Genomic DNA, 21,926 nt, shown 5'->3' with positions numbered 1-21,926 from the left:
TCTACGAAACACCAATTCCTCGAACTCCATAAATCCTCTCCCAAATTTTCCCATAACTAATCCCGGGTCTTCAAATCACCAGACCCAAAATACATCCTCATAACGCGTTCCCTCCCACGAACCACAAAATGACGCGAAGAAGTTGGAATTATCAAGACGAACGCGAAGAGACGAAGGTAAGTAGAGAAACGGTAAGAGAGACGAGACGAGGACGAGGACGAGGACGACGAAGAGGAAGATGATGAAGAAGAAGTACACCTTGCCCGGAGCGCTGCAGGCAGATGCCAGTACGTTGGTACGTGTACTTACATATACACACGTAAGAGCCGTTTCGGTTAGCCCGGGGGCGAAGGCGCGGAATCATGCAGCGTAGAAGAAGAAGGAGGCCCCCGCCTCGCCCCCCGGCCCCCCTGCGTTGTGTGGAAGATGCCCCCGAGGGTAGACGCGGAGGTGTACCCCACCACGAAGTACAGCGGAGCAACGGTCGTTCCGCTGCGGGCACGGAAACGAGAGGAGATAGCGGCGAGCTTCGTGCGTCCTCTTCACCCCCGCCTCCACCTGGCGGCTCTCCGCGGGCAGAAAGGGTGAAGGGCGGAGGGCACCGTCGAGGTGGAGGGATTCACGGTGCCCTCCGGACATTCAACGAGACAATACGCTCCGTGAAGCCTGCGGCGACTTCACGGCGGACCACGGCTCTTCTTCTCCTGCTTCCCTTCTTCGTCCTCTTCCGTCTTCCCCTCTGCCTGTCGTCCTCGTTCCTCTGCCCTTTCTCGTATCGCGCTTTCAGTCCCTGCTACGCTATACCTCCTACCAATAGTATCGCGGCTCGTGTTTCATCGTTTTAACCGCGTACGTTCGCGGTCTCCTCACACTATAGAGAAATCTGATTCTTTTTATTACGGAAACAGATTCCGAGTCTTGATCCACCTTCTTTTTTAGAAATTATTAAAAGATTCTGCAACAGTGGATAAGTTATAGAGGTAGATCGTTGATTATGGTGTGAGTTTGTATGGATATTGACGATTTTGATGATTTTGTTAATTGTGAGTATATTCTTTTGTATCTAAATTTCTCTATAATTATGGCAAAACGCAAAGCTCATTGCGTATACTGACAGAAATCTAAATATACGAAAAAGGTAATCTAGAGGAAATGCTCTGCGTTCCATCTAGTTTAACCCTTAACCAGTGTGACGCAGATCATATGGTATACTCTTTTCCACACGTTTACCATTGTTACTGTCAGAATATTATTCGCATGAAATCTTTCACATTGGAAATCCTACGTTTGGTATCCTTAAATTACGAGTTCGGTTTTCCAGTTGTTAGCCAAACTTCTGATTAACTTTTTATTCATCGCTTATTTATCAACGATCTGATCTCACCAATTTATAGTAGAGAAGTTCCATAAAGGATGGAGGAAATGTAGTTCGCGAAAGATGGATAAGGGACAGCGAGCTCGTCATTTTACAAGAGATGGTAACGAGGATTACGATTAGGAGGGCGCGGAAAGTTTGTCCCTGTTTCTGCAGGGCGAAGAAACTACCGGAGCTGCTGCATTTCGTCTTTCGATGTAATAAAGTGCAGCACGGCCTCCAGTCGGGGTAGCTTCTCGTTCGTTCCGCCGCTCTATATTTGTCTTTCCTTCTTTTCCCTGGCCCTTTCCCTCGGCCTTTCTCGCCCTCCACCTTTTCGTTCGCCTTGTATGCTCGCTTGGAGGGAGTAACGATGCCCTGGGGCGCGCCTCCGCGGCGCGGCTCCGCGGTAACGATAAGCAACGAAATGAAATATTAATGAAGTACCTGAACGCGCGACCATTTTTCGCGGGCGTCTCACAACCGACGCCTCGGGTGTCGAAGAAAAAGTCGTCTGGCTCGAGGGGTGGGTTCACGAGGATCATCGTCGTCGTCGTTGCTTGAAATAGAAAAAACGGCGAATGGTTGGGAGAAAGAAATGAGAGAAACCGCTGACGAAAGCGTGTTTCGTTTCTAGATAAAAGTAATTGATGACTCGGTCAGATTTTATTCGGCGATCCTTCAGAAGGTGAAGAAGCGGGTAACTCCGTGTTTCTTGTTGCAAGTTTCTTTCCTTGACATTCATGTACTATGAAGATTTATTGCAGAAGCACTTAGAGAAACTATTCATTAACATAACATACATACGTAATGAGCTGACTGCAGATTTTTGTGGATTCATGAAAAAGAAGGTTTAAAAATGCAGAGGATGAAAATGTACTGTAGTTTATAATATCTAACAAAATAGTTACCTACGTAGGCCCAATTTTTTAAATTATACACATGAAAACTACGAATTACAAACTATGAATATACTTGAAAATACTTGAACGACACCAAATATTTTATTATCGCGTGAAGTACATGGGTATTTCATAACTCGGGAACTCGTTTCAATAATAGATAGGAGACACAAAAATACCGTTAATTTCCTCTGAACAACTATCTATCTGAACATAAAAATATTATTACACATCGCTAGATTACAGCTTAAATAAATTGAACAGCATTAAGATAAAAACGACAAAAAAGGGAACAATTTAATACGACCTTTTTCCTCGATGATTTCTTACCTGGATGCAATTATCCATCTACATGGACATGGCTAACATGGATTCGTCAAGGAGAACGCGGATCGCTTGTGAAAGGGTTAATCTATCGCGATATATCATTCGAGCACCTGGCTGGTCGTCGCGTCGCGCTGTGCGACGTCAATCAGTGACACGCCGATCGATGTTTTTTTGCACGCGAAGCGTTCGCTCAATAATAATTAACGACCGACAGTCGCATTTCCAATTTAAAAAATCTCACTACCGCCCGTGAACTGTCATTTGCATCGATCGCGCCTTTAAACGCGCTTCGAAACGTGTTCGACTAAAGTTTCTCTTTGGAAGAGACAGGTACACGTATGTAAGCGGTGAGAAAGGAAGAGAGGAAGGATAACGTCGACACGAGAAAAGCAGCTGATAAACGAAACTTTCGACACCCCGAAAGAGGCATGCAGGTCCAGGTAACCAGGAACAGGATACGCGATAACCCGGGATCTCGACGCGAACAGCCAGCTAATTCGCCGAAGCCGCGTTTTCGCGAACAATGCATGAAAATAACCCATTGCACACTTTTACCACGGTGGTTCATGTCAGCGTGGTTGCATTTGCGATGAATGCGAGATACCCCGGGCAATTCCCTAATTGCAGTGAGAGGCAAACGAAGCGGGAAAGAGAGAACGAGATGACCGCGGCGCTGAAGGGAAAGAGAAGGTGAGATCTAGAGAAGGACGATATGGAAAAGGTGAAAGAGAGAGAGAATGTTATCCGCTGTTCTCAGCGATGCTTCGAGCGCTCCAGAATACACCAGAATTCTCTCTCTGTCTCTCCGCGAAGCTTCGCGGAGCATGCCACTCTACATTCACCTTCCTACTCTCTTTCTGTCTCTGTCTCTGTTTCTATAACCAGCAATCCTATCCTCTTCGTCCCTCTATCTCTCCCTTTCGCGACGTGTGCAAGAGCTTCGAAGCGCTCGAACGCCCCCGCGAGCCAACACGGGCCAGCGCCTTCTTCGTGTATCACCGTCTCGCTCGATCTTCACGATCTTCACGAGTCGCCCCGGGACCCGACTGCCTATAAGCAGACTTCACGGACGGAAGAAAAGGGAACGGGCTGCTTTACCAACGTTTCCTCGGCTGCCTTCCACCGCCGATTCTCCGCTGTTACTGTTTCTCTTCTCATCGTTCTCCTCGTCCTCGTCTTCGTTTTCTACGTCATTGCTTCTATTTCTTTCGATCTTTCGTCTTAATCGTGATAAAACGGTCACGTGGTTGTAGCTTGGTACGAAAAGTATCGTTCCGCAACGATCGCGATACGGTCTTTGGATAAAGATTAATTCTACCTATTCGTTGGTCTCTCCAAGCAAATTTATCGAATCATATTATCATATTCAATTTCCGTCGGTTTCTAAAACAAGCACAAAATCAGCCACGGAATAACGATTTCAACTGTGTTATACGTTTCAATGTGTACATCGATGGTATTATTGAATTTTCCAATCGAATTGTTTTTAATAACCCGGCATTTGAATGAGGCAAAATTATCCCTGTGCGGTCTTCTGTAAGAGCAGTGAAAAAACATTTCAAACCACCGACCAGTACATATTTATTCAAATTCATAAAACGTGATATACTTTGCGTATATTTTTAAAAAATAAAAATGAAAGTAGGGAATAAAACGTAAAAATACAATGAAAAATAAAACTAAATACAAATCTGTTTTCGTCTATCCAGCCTGTTTTTGTTCCTCGCTCTTCTTTTCTATCCTGAACACGATCGTTTTATCAGAGAGTAACGATCTGGAAATAAACGATAACCCAATTAATCACGCTACTTCGTTTGTTGACATCGATTCCGCCCGCACGATTGCTCGGATAATACGATCGGATCGGTGACCACAATTGCGATATCAAATCGTCGAACCAAATCATTGGAAACTATCATTGGCGCACGAATCGGTTGGAAGTCGGGTCGATGAAGCTACACGGTGAGATGGCTACCTGCAACGAACGTAATTACCGCTCGGTTCCAGCGGAGGTGAGGTCGAGGCGAGCAGAAAAGCCAAAGGGGCGAAAGTTGGCGGAGTACCGTGACGCATTTTCGTTTAACAAACCGATAAAAGTTTTCTGCTTATTTGATAATCTCGCAGGCTACTTTTATCATAACCGAACCTTTTACCATAGACCGTGAGCTGGTCGTTGCGCGTCGCGAGGAAACGCCAAACTTTGACGCCTAACCGAGTAAATCTTGTTTGCCACGTAGGGAAAAGCGTACAGGACGATAAATACGCGAGCGGAGCAAAGCACGTGAGTTTAAAAGCACGGCGTGGCCCGCCGGTGATGGTTAATGGAGTGGTTATGGGAGAATTATTAGACGAGTGTGTGAGATTAATTGCGGTTAAGCCTCCTCGTTAAACTCACCGAACAGATTGAATTATAGCCGTCGGTGACGATAAAATAAACCCGCGTTATTACACTGTAATTTTCTTCGCCCGTGGATAGGTTGTTTCCTTTGTCGAAATATGCTCCTCGTTCTCTTTATCCCAGAACGAGAGGACGAAGCTTTCGTTTCGCCCGACGCATTGTGCTTCTACATCTGGCGCATTAATCAGAGTTCCCGTTATCAGCTGTCGTTACGAACGAAAACGATCCGACCGCAACGATCGAGCCCGATAGAGAAATTGAAAAGCGAATGGGAAACGTAGAGGAGAGAAAAGACGAGATGCTCGACAACTTTCAAACTTTCTGACCTCGAACAAACTTCTGCCTTTCTCCCGGCAACTTTAACCCTTAAAGCTGGGCGAACAACGGGGCCAGAGTGACGTCCCTCGTGTAACTTCAAGTTCGAACGCGAATTATTGGAAATTCGATCGTACACGAGCGTCGACTTTAACACGCCCTCGTCGGTCGATAACGAACATGGGGGAAATTATTGAAATTCACGGGGTCATTAGTCTGATGCAGTCCACTCGCATGCGAATAACAATGTGCCGGCGTGATTCTGCGCCACCGATCATATTTATATTCATTTTATAATGGCTGCAAAATTATTAATGCGACGCACGAGGTAAAACAAAAAACATATCGTAAATACGTAAATTATACGGCCATCCTGCCTACCGTAATAATATAATTATACGGTGCCTTCCGTCGATGCGCGAACTGCCTTTCGATACGAATTTTATACCGATTCCACGCGTCCATCGAGATCGTGACGATTCTTCACGCAATCCACAACCTCCATCCTGACGCCGGGAGGATAAAACGGAACCAGAGATGATCTTCGATCGACGATCAAAACGATCATGCGGTCCCAGTTTTATACGTGCATATATCGCAACATGATTCTCTCCTAACATAATAGCACGATCACGATCGTTCTGACAAGTTGTTATCATTCCGACATGGCGTGTCTGGAAACATATGTGGCTTCTGGCTTCCACTAATCCGCCTCCGTTGCATCGTATGCCGAGTAACCTTTAACTTCCACGATATATTACACATGAATCCCTTCCAAGTATTAGGAAACTTTGAGTTCGAAAAACGAATTAAGAACGAGTATTCCACTTCATGAAACGATTATATGATTCATGATTATTCCATTTTTCTTTACCTTTATTTGTTCGCAACCATTAATTTGCATCCGATTAATTGGATTTATCGTTTCCTTGATATTGTAAATCAAATGTCACATTTTATACAAGTGATTTTTAACAAAAACTATCCTAATACTTACGAACGATAAGATACTATACGTATACTTGTGTTACGAAAAGGCCAGTCACCTGAACGGGCTAACTCATCCCAACCATAGTAACTCATCTTTACAAAGAAGGACCGAAACGAAACGCCGTAAACCTCTCGCACGTGCGTATATATCATCCTCGATCTTATCGTACGTCGAGTTCGAAACCTGGCTGTATACGCCACATGCAACCGGTGTCTCCAAGACACGGATCCCTCTGCTAGGACTTTAGAAACCATGAATTGCACGATTTTCACCGCAATAGCGAATCATACAGGAATTCGTGATAGGTTTCGTGAGGACGTATAGCAGAGAAAGAGAGAATGAAAGAGAGCCTAAAGGCGGTTAATAAACGTTATTGGCGGGGTCCTGGTCGCGCTAGGTGGGAGTAAGGCCCAGAGCACATCCCACGGCCATCTATGGGAGCCGCCTGCCTTTTCTCAGGGAGCGTTCGATGACTTACGTAACGCTGGACGAAGATGGAAACGATGGCCAAACGAGGATAACTGGCTGACGACGAAGAAAGAAAGTAAAGGGGGGTGAAAGAGAGAAAAAGGGGCATCGCGAGGCAGACTCGAAGAGAAGGAGCCCGGGGGCTGTCTGGAATCTTCTCAAAATGATTCACAGCCTCCGGTAATTTACATTCGCTTGCGTGGGTGATCGTCGGAGGCTCGGTATCCGGGGATCGAGGGGGGGGGTAGTAGGTGGGTGGCAGGAGGGGGTGGTCGGGGGCCGCCGGCCATACTCCTCTCTTTGCCGACTGCCATCGAAAAGGTTAAACATACACCCACAAGAGGTCACGTAACCAGCCAAGAGAAAGACCGAGTTTGCCAGCTACCTTCCTTCCTTTCCCTTCGACCACGGTGGCATACATACGTGCGAGCACCGTGCACGCTCGACACCGATGCACATCGCGAGGACCAAAGTAGAAAATCAGGAGGAAGGGTGAATACTTCGATGGATACTGTATTTTGAATCTGTAGCCTCGATGAGGATTAATTTCTTTTTTTCGTGTAAGTGTGAGATCTGAACGTGAGGTTTTTAGAAATTTTAAATCCTCGATAAAAGAAAAACAGACGAAGAAGTAGAAGGGTGAATATTTGAGTAGATATAGTATCGGTGAAGGCCCTTCTCTTTTCTAAAGGCTGAAATTTCTGAATATTTGAAACCTTTGACAAGAATGGAGGATAAGTGGAGGGAAATGGTGTACCCTGAAACGGTTACAATATCATAAATCCGTGGGCTCGTCGAAGATCGTTCTGTATTTTGCGAAGCTGAAATAATGTCAGACAAAGGATCCTCTTTACTTCGAATTTAATGCTTCCAGCTCGTGACTTAATTCGGTGGACCGCCAAAAGTCATCCTGTTAACGTTTTTTGGCCATCTGAACCGTTCCAGGGGATCGTCAAGTACTCAATCTGCCCTTTGAAGAACTTGATGTCTTCATCCTGACATACACATTACAAACTCTGAATCTACATGAAGATGGACAAATTACTATCGTATAATCTTCTTTGTACAACATCGTTTCCTTAGTCATTTAGAAATCAAAGACTAAAATAGCCCTATCAGTGACTGCGTACATAATGATCATGGTTACACGGCAAACAGAAAGGAAAACGTCAGTTAGCGCTTGACTGGATCTTCGAGCTCGTAATTAACCGCAAGATTGAAATTAATAACGCACAATCGTTCGTACCGAGACGTTCCTCGAAGACAAAGGATTCCACGATCGAACAAGCATTCAATCATCGTTTGTTTTTCTACGATGCACCGTCAAGCCGAGCATACCAAACTGGACAACTCCAAAAGGTACATACCGCGTAGGAGTCACGTCGTGGTTCGTTACGAGGCAGAAGTCGATAAGCATCCAATAAAGTATCGGTTTCAGTGCGTTGCATCGAAGTGTGACGTTTCACGGCGATCCGTGCTCGATGGATACACACCCACCCGGTTCAAGGTAATTTTCCACAGACGAGGATTTGCATATCAACGGGAAGTGAGATGCACGCGCTCGCGCAGAAACACTCGCGTCCTATATCCTAGTATTAATTGCTCTGTCTTGCATGGATAACATTTTCTATCTCGATTCTCCGTGTTAATAGAACTCTCACAGCCGCTAGAAGACAGAAAATGAGGTATGGAAAGAGAGGAAAAATAAATAGAACGGAAACAGAAGACGGAGGAAGATGGAAAAAGAAGATGAGGAGAAACAGAATAGCGAGACAGAGAAACGGAGATAAAAACAGAAAGGAAAAAAGTGGAAAGAAAGAAAGAGACAGAGGTGGCTCACCAACCGAGGCTCTCGCCTTGGGCACGACACGACCCGTTTCAAAGACACGTAGGGCCAAACCAGAGGGCAAAGAGGAGGAGGGAGAGAGAGCGACTTCTCCCTAAAATATGCGGACCCACGGGCAACACTCGGACTCTCCTCGTTACATCCTGCTGGACGCCTCAGGCGTATACTGGTCCGCCATGCCGGCAGTCTGTATATCGTATGATACAAAAACATCACATTATTTTCATCTTTCTTCATCGTAGCAATCGTTGTCTCTGTTGTACGCTCTGTCGTTCGTCTCTTTTCTTGCTTTTCTCCGCGGACGAAGGCAAGAATGCCTCGGGGCATGTGACCACCATTATGCCTGCCTTCCTACTCCTTCTCCACCTCCTCCTCATCGTCCTCCACCGCCCCCTACTCCTTCTGGTCTCTGTGCCCGCACTCGCCACTCGGTGTATCCTTCTTCCCTCATCTCGTCCTTCCTCGAGAATTACACATTCGAAAGAACCATTTGAGAGATACCAGTCGCGAGACCAACGATTAATTATGCGTTCGATACCCGATGCTTTTCTTTTAGAGGCAATTCCAACCAGCTTTTCTAAATAAGTAATGTTTTTCAATTAAACGAATTGGATGATTGATTATGCTAACAACGTCCATTTGTCATTTAATCTATTCAGTCATTCGGTTACGATATTTCTCACACTGTTTAAATCGTGGATTTCGCGTTGGGTTTTGCACTAATTTTACGACCTTCATCCGTGTGCATTATGTATTTTATTTCCACTACTATTCTTTGTATACACCAGAGAATTCGCTTTATATGATAAATAAATGATAACAAATAACTAAACCGAATCTTGGATGCGGGGATCTGTGGTGTACAAAATGAATTATGGAAGAGGACCAAAGTCTTTGATGAATTCCTTTACTTGAATAAATAAATAATCAACGTTCCTTGATTCCACGCGTCTTGAAAGTTATACACATTCGTATATCCATGTTTTAAAAACATTTCTTTTCATTCGCTTATCGTACAATACCATTATAGCTCATCCCTACATGATGGCACTGTTTACTCGTAGCGATAATTGTTTTCCAATGTCCAAACCGAAATTGAAAACTATTACGTAAACAATTATAATTTCTCTCTGTCAGAAACAAACGACATTCTGATTATAAAGATTCGAACGAGCTTCTCGAACGTTCAAAATGTTATTTTCTTTGGCCGTTTTAACGGAGCGTGACATTTAATAATATTTTGTAAAAAGATAATTAAACGTGTAATGGATTATCGACAAATCATACAGGCGAATTTTATGAATTCACGACGCTCGTGGTCGTAAAATACGAGGTTTAATGACGTCTAAACGTGTCCCGTACGTTAAGCGTCAATCTTTTTCCCAATGAGCTTACCAGACGGACAAATGAATGCCGTATACAACCATCAATCTATTAGGCTAGTGGAAAAAGCTAGATACCAAGATAAGTAATAAATCGACGTGGATGCACGTGATTCTGTAAAACTAGCGGTAAACGGTGTTCGTTTTAGTCCATTAGAAAGATAACGCAACGAGTGAAAGCACTCGATGCAATCGAGTGGACGAGTCGAGTGCGTATCTGTTCCCTCTTCTTGCGATCTCCACCGATATATATCTATCGGTGAATTGTGACGATCGGCTAGCTCGATCGATCGATCCATCACCGTGGACGGTAGTTGAATCAGAATACATTCGTCTCTTCGCGCTCAAAAAGAACGAGCATAGAATGTTATCCGTTCGAATCATCCCGTCGATGCCATTTGTATGTTTTTATGGACGAGATAATCGATCAGCCAAGCAAGATCAGAGAAATGAAGACCACAGAGAAGATACGCAATAGGTTTATTTTTGTCAATTTTCTGGTTTTTGTGCAAGACATACGCAAGCAAAATTGATTAATTCCATCAAGGTTAATTCATTTCAGTTCTGACACTAATTGAGTAATTTAAATTTCAGGAAAACATAGAACTTCTGGCTTACATTCCACGATCCGTAAAGTTGAATATGTCTGTACACGACGTTCCAGATCTACTTAACGCGGATCGAACTAGTACTTGCATAAATTTCAAGCTTACAATGACTCACACAGTCCACCAAGAGAAAAAACTAAGTAGTACAAAACTGTCTTCATTCGCGCTAATTAATTCCCTTCTCGTTGGTTTCCATTGCCTCTTTATGGTACTCTTTAGACGGTTTCTTTTCCACGCTGTACTATAAGACTGGTGTAAAAACAAATTAAAAATCTCTCACAATGCAACAACAAATAATACGAGCACATTATTAAAACATACGGACATAACGAAGTATATATTAATAATTAATTAGCAACCAGAAGATCCAAAAATTCGTCAGGTTTCTTAGCCTTATCTTTCTTATCAACAGCACAGTCTTTCAGCGATTAACTCAACAAGACCACTCGAAAGTGGCAATATCCATTCAGCTGAATCGCACGATTAAAAATTCGTGGAAAACTACCACAAACTTCTACATCAGAAATATTTTCTTATCAACGAAACAGAATTTCGGCGACTACCTCGGAATAACCAAAAGTGCCAATATCCATTCGTTCGATCGCGTGGTAAAAAATCCTGAAAACGTCGGACCATTTCCTCGAACGATTTCCCGTTTGACGAAGATGGCATCACGTGGAATCACGTGAGTCGATTCTCCACGTTGGTTTAATGCGTCCTGTCGATTCGCTCTCAAGCGCTCCTTCGACAGGCTTTCGCGGTCTCGACAGTGGATAATCAGGGCCGTGGACGACTGCAAAAAGCCGTGGACAAAAACGAACCGTGGACGTCGATCGGCGAACATTTCGAATGTGCCTCGAAATGGCAAACTAACCCTCTCCTCCTCCCCGCTTTCCCCCTTCTTCCTTCGCATTTCGTTGTCCAGAACCGTGACTCGGTCCACCGTTACGTACACGAGCGTCACTTTGTCCCTGACGAAGTTAGCGTTTACGTATGCGAGCAGCATCGTCCGGTGGGTTTGGAAGTGCCCGGGGCATTCTGGAACGATGTTGTCGGCCGTGGCCGTTTTAGCCCCGGGCAACACGAATACGACAGACACCGAAGCCGAGCCGAGGCATGGTTCCCTTTATATCGGCCCTCGCCAACTGCCCCATTATTCTCGATGGCCGATGGCCAATCGTATCGGCGAAGTACCAACTGTAACTTTACGAGGACGAAGTCCCCGACATCGCAGGCCCGCTTGGAAAAGCTCCAGCTGTGGCTCCGACGAGCCTCCGAAACCCTGTACGTTAAAGCCCTGTACGTGGAATTCTGTTTATTTTACCTTTTACAATTTTAGCTCGACCATGAGGCTGATTTTCCAAAGGTATATGATGTATTTTGGAGGCATTTCGCAAATGGGAATTCGATAGGATGGATCGTTGGTTGTAAGGAATTGGAAATTGCTTTGTGAAATAACGTTTGTATACGGTGTTTGGTAAACAGTTTGGAATGGCAAGCAGTAGTATAGAAGATCTTGAAAGGCTTCGATTTTTAGACTCCTCTTAATATATGCACTAGTGATCAATAAGTAGGACTGCAGATTCAGTGAATCGAAGAATTCAAGAAACATACAGTTGAGAATTTTGCCAGGAAATTTTCTCTTTAAAAAAATCTGTTAAAAATATACGTCGTATTATTCTCGGCAAATGTTATATTTGCTTTCCCTACTTATTGTTTGCTCAGTGTTTGCAGCTGTAGCATATAATTTCATTGGAAAAGAAACGTGTCTGAAGCACCCCTTGTTAAATTAAAAAACTCTAACAAAAATTATCTTACTATTATCTCAAAGAAGTTCTTTACTTAAAACACCGTTGGACTAAAAAAATAGCTATATTACCTCAGAAAATCATTTACTCAAGTTAATTGGAAATTAATAACGAACTTGGCAGAAGTTTTGTTTCAACTTTTTAGTCTGTAGAGTGGATAATACTAGCGAAAGAAAGGAGAAGACTAGAAAGGGTTAAGATAACAAGACGTACACAGGTGTATTTAATAAAGGAAGTGGAAGATAGTCGATCGACAGAAAGTCGGAGATTATCCCTTCCGAGGATTAAACGCTACAGACGGCCCCGAAAGGTATCGATCCAGTTTTCGTATAAATCTTCGGGACAACTTACTCTCCCGGACGAGTAATTTCAATCGTGAAATCATCGATTGCTTTTATTCACACCAATCATTCTCAAACGCGACAATATCGCCAAGCACACCGGTAATGACGGACGTCGAATGCTTCTTGCGGGATAATTTATATAGCGTGCAATTACCGCGACTCCCCTGGCCCGAGCTAAAAAGGTAAATGAACGGGTGAGTACGACGAGAGCCAGGCATAGCGTGCATACTAAATATCTCATTAGTTAACTTAAAGGTGGACTCGCAAATTATTGTTATTAGTATAACGTTAAGTGCGAGGCGGTAATAAACGGGAGGCGCATAGATAGCACCATTTATCTAAATTGTTTATCGAGCAAATTATTTCTCCAGGTGGAAAAATTACACGACGCCGAGGTCGCAATCACGAGGACGTAACTTATCGCGCGAGTCTCCCGTTTCCGCCTCTTTTTTGCCCGTTCGATCGAGCTCGCGCGAATGTTATGCCTGAAAAAGTCGATCGAGACGTTAAATACACGAGCAGAATCTCGTACGCTCTATATCGTTAAGCCTGTTACAAGGGTCTCTCGGCAAATAGGAACGTGAAAGAGCCATCGACAGCACGAACTGTACAAAAAAGACGAAACGAATTGATATACGGACGACGAATACCTACGTCCGCGTATAAGAAGAACCGAAGCGTGCTCCGGGCGCTTATCAAAAGAGAAACGCCTCGGGAAAAAGAAAGGAAGGGAGTACTGAAGAAATAGAACGAGGAACAGGATGACGAACGCGATAATCTAAATTAAAGAAGCTAGACATCGGATTAAGGGATCGAAACACCGAGGAGATACCTCGGGCAGCAAACGGGATGAAGTTGTTTCTCCGTTGATTAAATTTCATTTGCATCGCAACAAAGTTGCTCGGCTATCTACCGAGGTCTCGCCACCCGAGCAAATAAAATTGAAATTATATACATGAACGATAGAGAATAAAAATGTTTACATATGGATGTCGATCGTCATGATGAATCTAACGCACAGATCGAATCTGATAAGAGAACCGTAAGCTGGCTATAAAGAAGTTGTGTAAAAGAAAATGTACTAAATGGTAGTTGTGACGATGATAGCCGCGAATATCGAATTGACCGCAGGGCGTCCAACGGGGTTGAAGCCAATTGACACACAGTAGAGTAGGATGACCTCGAGGGTGAAGAGGATTGCAAGCTCAGGGCGCTTACCAAAACGCCGCGAGAGAATAAGAGAGAGAGAGTGAGAGAGAGGGGGGAGAGGGGGAGAGATATTAAAGGAAGAAAGAGGCGTTGGAGAGGGGAAGACCAACGCGACGTCGAGGTGGCTAGAGGTGGTGGTTGCGCTGGTAGAGGTAGTTACAGTGGTGGTGGAAGTAGCGCGAACACTGTGACGCCGGCGAAGACACTTCAGTCCCATTAAAGCTGCAGTGGAGTGCGGCTCGCGCTCGTTTTACCTCCCGAAAGAAGACACGTGAATCGTGACCACGTGGATCTGTGCGTGACACACGAGTTTCCCGCGCGTTACCTCCACGGTGGCTCGAAGCAAGTGTTGAGTTTTTCTTTTCCTGGTGAAAAGTCGGGGGATTTTTTTTAAGTCGTCGCCGTGGACACGAGAACAACCGTCAACCTGGAGCCCACGTGTCAAAAACGGTGAGTGTTCAACTATTTTCTTGCTTTCTTCTATCGGTTATTTATATTGAATTATTAGTATGAATGTTTCTTAATATTTTTAAGTAAATTGAGTTAATTCGTTGAACTTGAAGCGAGGCGAATTATTTTTCTGATGTATTTCTAGAACTTTCATCGTTTAAAAATCTATAGGTGCTATTTTTAATAAAACGAATTCTATTGCTAGGGATAGGAATAATATATTCTATATATACATATATATATATATATATATATATATATATATATATATATATTCTTTTTTTTAGAGTAATGCATAATTTTTCAATGCGAAAAATGTACCGATGAGGTATGCGGATTTATAATCGGATCGTTGGCATATTGTCAAACTTTGATTACAAAAAGTAAGAAAAAAGACAATGTACGAAGCTAGGCTGCTTCCTAGAACGCTCGTTCCTTCCCGATTTATCTAATCAGTAGTTTTATTTTTGCGCCAACTGCACGGCAACTAACCAACCGGTGAACAATTTATAGGATGCAGAACATTTTATCTAGACACAGTTACCAGATAGCACACAACGTACTTCTCCCCTCATCAGCTACCGGTTTAATCTCTATTCGACGATACTAACACGTTCTTCGGAAGATTCTACGTAAACTAAAATATAAAGAATTAGATCCAGAGTATCTACTTACTTTAGCGTAAATGTGATTCGATATTTCTGAAGCAAGTAATTAATGAATAGTGCATGGTTGAGTAGTAGTCAAAATAAATCGATCGTGCATTCATGCGAACCATAAATTTATATACATTTAATATCAGTATACTTCGTCGATTGTACGATATTTATAAATATTACTTGCACACCGTTATATTTATTACAACATTTACGTACCAATTAATTAGACCCAAGTTAGTAAGTTTCGAATCATTCAATAGTACCTTCATATGGCTACAAAAATTTGATACTGCAACACTGAAAAGCATACAGGCCGATGAAAATGTTTCATTAATAAATAACAGTATATGCAAATACTTTCTGCAACCATTGTATCTACTTCGCGACTCACTACACAATGCGAACGTCGAACAACTTACAAACCATCAACAACGTCCATGGATTAGGATAATTATGCGGAGTCGATAGGATGACGATCTCGCGACTTTGTAGAGGCGAGGAAAAAGCGTAAGTCGTAACATTTGAACAGTATCCTACGGATGCACAAATAGACAGAGTAGCGAAGGCACAATGAAATTGCTCAATCGTTGGCTGCATTCCGGCGTCATCGAACAATACTTATGATCAATTATGCATCTCGCGTCCACAACAGTGACATATCGTGCCGCGTTGCACGGAATTCGCTTTCGAGAGTTAATGCAGTTTAGAGCTAATACATCGTTTTTAGTTTTCTTTCTTTTTGTAGATTGTGAACGTCTGACAAGAGCTAATAGAAAAGAAAATTGGAAAGCCTTGAATTATATAGGCTTTGAAAAGTAGCTTGAAATACCGCTTTGTACTTTGTAATATGTAATTTAATACGTTACTTTCTATTTCTGTGTTTCTTATTTCCTTTTCCCTTTCGTGAGAATCAATGTGTGAATTATAATAGCACTTGCAGTTTGGAATTTGACTGATTTCGTTTTTGATCTAAGTGAGAGAGAAAATATTTCTATAAATGTCGTTAAACAGTATTTGATAACGTAATTCCTCGAGAGAACATTAGATCGTTGCTCTTTGTCCTAACAAACATCAACATCATTTACCGTACACATCATAATTCTCGAAACACGACGAGATTCCTCAGCACGCGTGAATCTTAGATGAATAAATTACGCGTACAGTCTCAACATCTTTTCCACAAAACTTCACACAACATCATCTCCTATAACAAAGCTATAGAACGAAATTCCTGTTCGTTTTCCTACACAGTCACGTTCAACGTGGGATGTTATTCCAGCGAGAGAAACACGCGAGAGAAAATACAACAAAAGGAAAAGGAATAAGAATGAGGCGGAGGAGAAAGGAAGGAAAACTCTCTCTCCAAAGCGTTTCGTGTCTTCGAGTTTACGAGAACCGCCTCGACGAGGACGAGCTCTTAAATTTTCTCGCGTGAGGCGTTTCGAGAGTTACGAGGAAGCGATCGAACCGTATCGAACGTCGAACGTTCAAAAGCTTTCGAACCGTGGAAGAAAACGTTCCAGTTCGTTAAGACGCGTTGCTATCTGAAATAATTACCGTGCTGTCATCCGGAGACGTGCAATCCGTGACAAAGCGAAGTAACGGTTCGTATGGAGGCCCACGCATTCACGTTAGAGGAAGCACGTTTCTCTCGAAACCGTGGCAGAAAATGACGAAACGGTGAACGCGATTTATCTTTCGCCACGTACGCCACGTGTCTCCTTACCGGTATCCATTAATTTCGTTACCAATTCAAAGAACTGGTGCGTTATTGCCTCGAAATTTCTTCGTTTTAACCGTTCCGCGCGATCGATTCTTCGATACATCGAACCAGGGGAGTATCGTTTCTTTTCTTAAGAAGATCCGGTTAGCCCGTGGCGAGACTCGCATCAGTCACGAGTCTGACAATCGCGATATCAACTAACTTTCAATTACCAACACAACTCGTATTGCCCTGGTATTTTATACATTGCGTTGGTGAGATACTCCTTTGTCGTGAATTCTCTATTCTAATTAGACACTCACCGTGACGCAATTTTCATTCATAAAGAGGAGATACATATGTTTACCCTAGATTTCTCTCTTCGTTTCTTATTTATCTGTTTTTAAGATGCAGCTTCTGTGTGGATGTAGAATGGCATTGTGAGAAGAATTTTCAATAGCAGGCAATATTTAAGAGTGATGATGTTGAAAGCAAATGAAACAACGGGGAAGAATATAAAGTAGGTTGTTTTGTCTCTTCCGTTCGACTACCGTACTTTCGTCACGCGTCTTTCCAACGATTTGCTTTCTCCCATACATCCACATACGTATCCGTAGTAACGTAACAATAGGCAAATATTTTAAGCTTTTCTTAAAACGTAAAAACTTCTTCTGTAAACATAAAAACAAGGATAATACCGCTACATAAAAATTGGAGAACCGCGGAAATAATTTGACTGTACAATACGCTAGATATCACACGCGCGTATCACTACATTATCTCACTCCATTAAATTCCTATACAATCGATATATCGTACGCGAGGCAACGTCAAATATTACGATCACCTCGCTGCGCTTCCATAGGAACCAAACATTTTCACGATAAAAAACGACACTAAAACACATCGACAAAAAGCGCGACAGGAGAGAGAAGAACGAACAAAAGGAGGTTGTAGAAACCGAAGAACACGCGTCTCTCGACGAATTTCCGCGGGAAATTCAACCGGATCGCGATAGCGTTTGGAACATCGGAATCGCGAGACGATCCTCACGAAATTGGAAAACACGGCGGAGACGCTGGTACTGGAAACTTTTGAAACCGGTTACCGGTGCCGCGGCAGAGGTACTCGACGTATACCGATAGCAAAAGCAGGGTAATGGAAGGGGTGGTTCGCAGGCAGTTGGAGAAGGCAGGGGTACAGCACCCGCTAGCATTTCAGAGAACGGATGTGGAAGGGATGTGGACTCTGCGGAAATTGTGCTGGGATAGGAAAACGGGGGTTGGAAACTGACCCGAGGGATCGCCCAAGGCGCAGACGAGCTCTGCAGTTGCCGTAATTAGAACCGAGCGCCTGGGGCACCTAGCCGACGGCTGACGAGTCTCCAGCGGACCGAAATTATTCATGAAGCCGCGCCACCCACGGCGAAATTTTCCCGTAAATATTTTCCCTTGTCCGAGATATCGGGCCCCGTGATCCGCGCGGCACAAACCTACGCGTATACTCGTACGTATAGCGCATGGATATGATACAGCCAAAGAGTAAATTAAAACATTAACCCTTCCGCTACGCTGCCTTCCGAATTGAAAACATTTTTAGTTTATAGAGGTTGAGAATGTTTCTGGTAATCTCCAAAAACTTCAATGGCTATAAGAAGCGATATTTCATTCTATATGAATTTTGTTTTAATCTCATTGCTTCGTAATAATATCATCGCAGTGTTGTTTGTAACAACTGCAAAGAATAACTCATCCGTGTTTTGCACACTGTTGGAAGAATAACGAAACGTTTAATTACATTTAGTTAACTTCTAGCTAAGTTATTGGTTTCTGAAATAAAACAACTATACCGTTTTAAGAAATTTATGAGGTTAATTATATTGTGACATGAGTGAATGAAAGCAAAATAATTCTTTCTAACAAATAAGTTTTTGATACCCGAGATTATAGAACTATCTCGAAAAGTAGAGTAGCATACCTGGACGTTTGGAGTTTTCGAGTTATGCACGATGTTTCATTCGATGAACTTTTTAATAGACAAAACAGAGAAAGAACAGTTGAATGAAATGAACGATAATAAGGTATCGACTAAACGTAACAATATAATATCAACATGAAAGGAAACTGGAAACGTTTAACGATTGTAATCGAGCAGAGATTTTAATCATCGGTAGCAAACTGATTTCTTTTGATATTTATCGGACTTTACGATCGAGGCAAATCAAACAGTTCCGCACCGTTTCCCATTTCTAGATTTAAATAGAACGTTCGATGGTAATGCTTCTCGCAGTTTGAAAACTAAATTCGACTAATTGTTATATGTCTAATTCCATATCAATCGACATGAATATGAAATAGTGCAATTAAAATAATCATAGTTCGTTAATAAATCAATTACTAGCTTAATTACAGTAGTCGAACACTCGGTTACCGTACGATTATCAATCTATCTTCCTCGAACGAGGGTCGTAAAGCATATCTAACTACGTAATGCACGTTGCAACAGCAATGTCGGATTACAAAACAGCCGAGTACCAACCAACAACATGTGGCTGAATCGTCGGCACATTACCAAAGCAATAAAATAACGACCACCGACCGCGTAGCATTCCCTCGCGTCTTATCCAATCGATTAATTACCGTGATTACATCCATTCGACCGCCAACTGATCTTGTATCGATCGATCTCTTCCAAGTCATACTTCTGTCACTTTCGAGACGCGATCATTTTTAAATCCTCTTTCGGTTTGATTTGTTGTTGACAGACGTATCTGCGGATGAATCGTACGGGTCGTGAAACTGTCAGGGATTACGATACACGTGTCAGATTTATCTGGAGATTTTTGGATTTACATGATAGATCGTGTCACGTTTCTTTTTCTCGGGTTTCAAGATTTCCATTGAAAGCGAGCGATCTAACACGAAGATACCAGAAAATGAGAAATCGTAATAAGCTTACTTTATGTAGAATCACATTAATGCAATATGGAAACTCTGTTTATAGGAAGTCGATCTATTTGAATGAAATTTTAGTTTTGGCTCGATTAAATGAACTCTTGCTGGCTGAGTCTATTTGTTGGAATTCCTTATTATACGAACCCTAATTATATACTTCAGATAAACAGAGTTCTACTATAGGTGCGTGTATTGTATAGAATCAACTGCGCGAATGCGAAATCTCAAGAAAATCCCTTCATGCTAAGTTCTAGAGAAAGCAACACGTGTACGTAGGATTATTCATATAGACACAAAATCACATGGAAACGCGTTTTCACAAAATCCCTAACTTCAACGACGAAGGACCACACGCATGAGCACGGAATTGCATTTAAATCCCATTACCTGAAATCCTTAACGTCAATGACAAAGCACTCCTAAACAGAGAATAGCCTATGAGAATGGAGAATTTCAAAAAGATTTGTGCTGCAAAATCCGAGATAATCCTCCAACAGTAAAGGAGCACATATGCGTATAATTACCCATATGAGCACAAAATCTGAAGGAAATTCCTGTGCGAATCATTCTTAATCTCTCAATGATAAAGCAACACCTGAGCGTAGAAGCTACATGAAAAATCATAATTTCCGAGCGATTAAGCAGTATAGATAGATAGAATTGCCTATACTATATAGAAAATCTCAAAAAGCTCCTTTATTGCGATATCCTTAACCCGTAATGATAAGACAAAGTGGTACTCAACTTATATCGCGTTATAACAAAACCACAAACCAATTGTTCGACATAAAACTCGTAATCTTCGAGATAAAGCAACATCGATGAATAGAATTGCCTATTATAATATACGAGGCAAAAATGTGAAGAAAACTCGCAAACGCATAAATCTTAACCTTTCGATATTAAAACAACCGGTGCGCATAGAATCGCTGACATTATCATAAAATCGTCTACAAATTCCTTTACGCAGAATGTTTAACCCTCAACGATAAATCCACTCGTAGACATAATACATAAACAGAAATAAGCACGTGAAGGCAAAGTCGCGAGGAAACCCAGCAACGATATCAACGAACGCGATAAAAGGCGTATACAGTTGGTAGATCGACATCGCGCTTGACGCGTGTTGCAAGAGGCGTGTTGCACCGCATGAAATTCCATTCTCGGCCGGTCCGTGGCTTTACAACGCGCCACGTCTCGGTCAGAGTTTCCGTCTCGTAGGGTAAGTAGGTGAGTAAGTGGTGGGAATAGGCGAGGATGAAATGGAGCAAGACATGCATTGGCGCGTGTCGGGAGTGCCTCCTCGAGTCTGTCCGCGAGCTTGTGCACAAGCCAGGCCGCGTTACGTGGGCAGCCGTGGCCTGCCTCTCTGAATACCTGGCGTCGACCAGCCTAAGTAACGACGCGTGCAACCGCCTCGTAGGTAGATATACCTACGTCGTATCTGACTGCACCACGACGTATCGCCACCAGGCACAACGAGCACGACCAAGCTAGAGATTTACACCGCGAGAGTCGCCAGCCAACCAACATCCTTCTCGTAGCTCTGTATCCTGCCGCGTGTGTTGTCAGCGTTAAGACGACTTTAAACGGTAAAATATAGAAAAATCGAACGGACGGATTTATTCGACTATAAAAGAGGCGCGCAGGAGAGTCCTGACTCGCGACAAGCGTTTAGGTCGCGCCGCTTTGTGCCAGTGTTGGCCAAAGTTATGTCCGATTCGGCCGATAAAATTTGTTGTAATCGGTCGTGGCTGTGCCGAGCGAATATGTTTTCTCCGAGGATCGTGTTCGATCGGTTTTTAAGAATGTTACGACGTATGTTGCGTTGGCGGTATAATTGAGCGATAATAAGCGCTTTTTGTTGGCTCGAGTGGTAGTTTACTTCATTCCTGATAGGTAATTTATATTTATTGGTGGGGTTTCTTAACCCCTCGCCGTGGGATAGCGAGAGTCTTATATATTATAGTTGTGGATTATGTGAGAGTCTCGTTTGTGTTTGTCAAGTTTAAATTTCAATGTATATCGCGTGTAGTATCGATTAGTAATACAATATCATTAGTATCGTGATATATTACAAGGCAAACGGTTAATTCAATTTACTCGATAGATGGATACCGTCTCTTTAAGAGAATGATAGTGAGTTAACTGTCTAATAAAGATTACTACAAACGATTTCGCGGTATTAATTACAAAACTACAGGATCTG

The 21,926-nt window shown here is 42.8% G+C and overlaps 1 protein-coding gene and 1 long non-coding RNA gene across 2 annotated transcripts in view; both read left to right on the top strand.

The window, feature by feature from the left end:
* Nucleotides 1–8,010: 8,010 nt before the first annotated feature.
* On the top strand, nt 8,011–9,232 carry LOC138183089 (uncharacterized). Its single transcript, XR_011173981.1, has 3 exons — nt 8,011–8,114; nt 8,194–8,262; nt 8,408–9,232. It is a non-coding gene; the product is annotated as an uncharacterized LOC138183089 (long non-coding RNA).
* Nucleotides 9,233–14,176: 4,944 nt separating this feature from the next.
* The window catches only part of twz (BTB/POZ domain-containing protein twz), a 39,228-nt gene continuing 31,478 nt past the window's right edge, over nt 14,177–21,926 (top strand). The window contains exon 1 of the mRNA XM_069127424.1: nt 14,177–14,402. The gene's annotated coding sequence lies outside the window, so the exon portion shown is untranslated. The remainder of the gene's footprint in view (nt 14,403–21,926) is intronic.

The sequence above is a fragment of the Bombus flavifrons genome, chromosome 1 (assembly GCF_040668555.2).
Source record: "Bombus flavifrons isolate JBK064 chromosome 1, iyBomFlav1_principal, whole genome shotgun sequence".
NCBI lineage: Eukaryota > Metazoa > Arthropoda > Insecta > Hymenoptera > Apidae > Bombus > Bombus flavifrons.
Note: the sequence above shows the minus strand (reverse complement) of the source record. Positions and strands in the feature narration are given on the sequence as shown.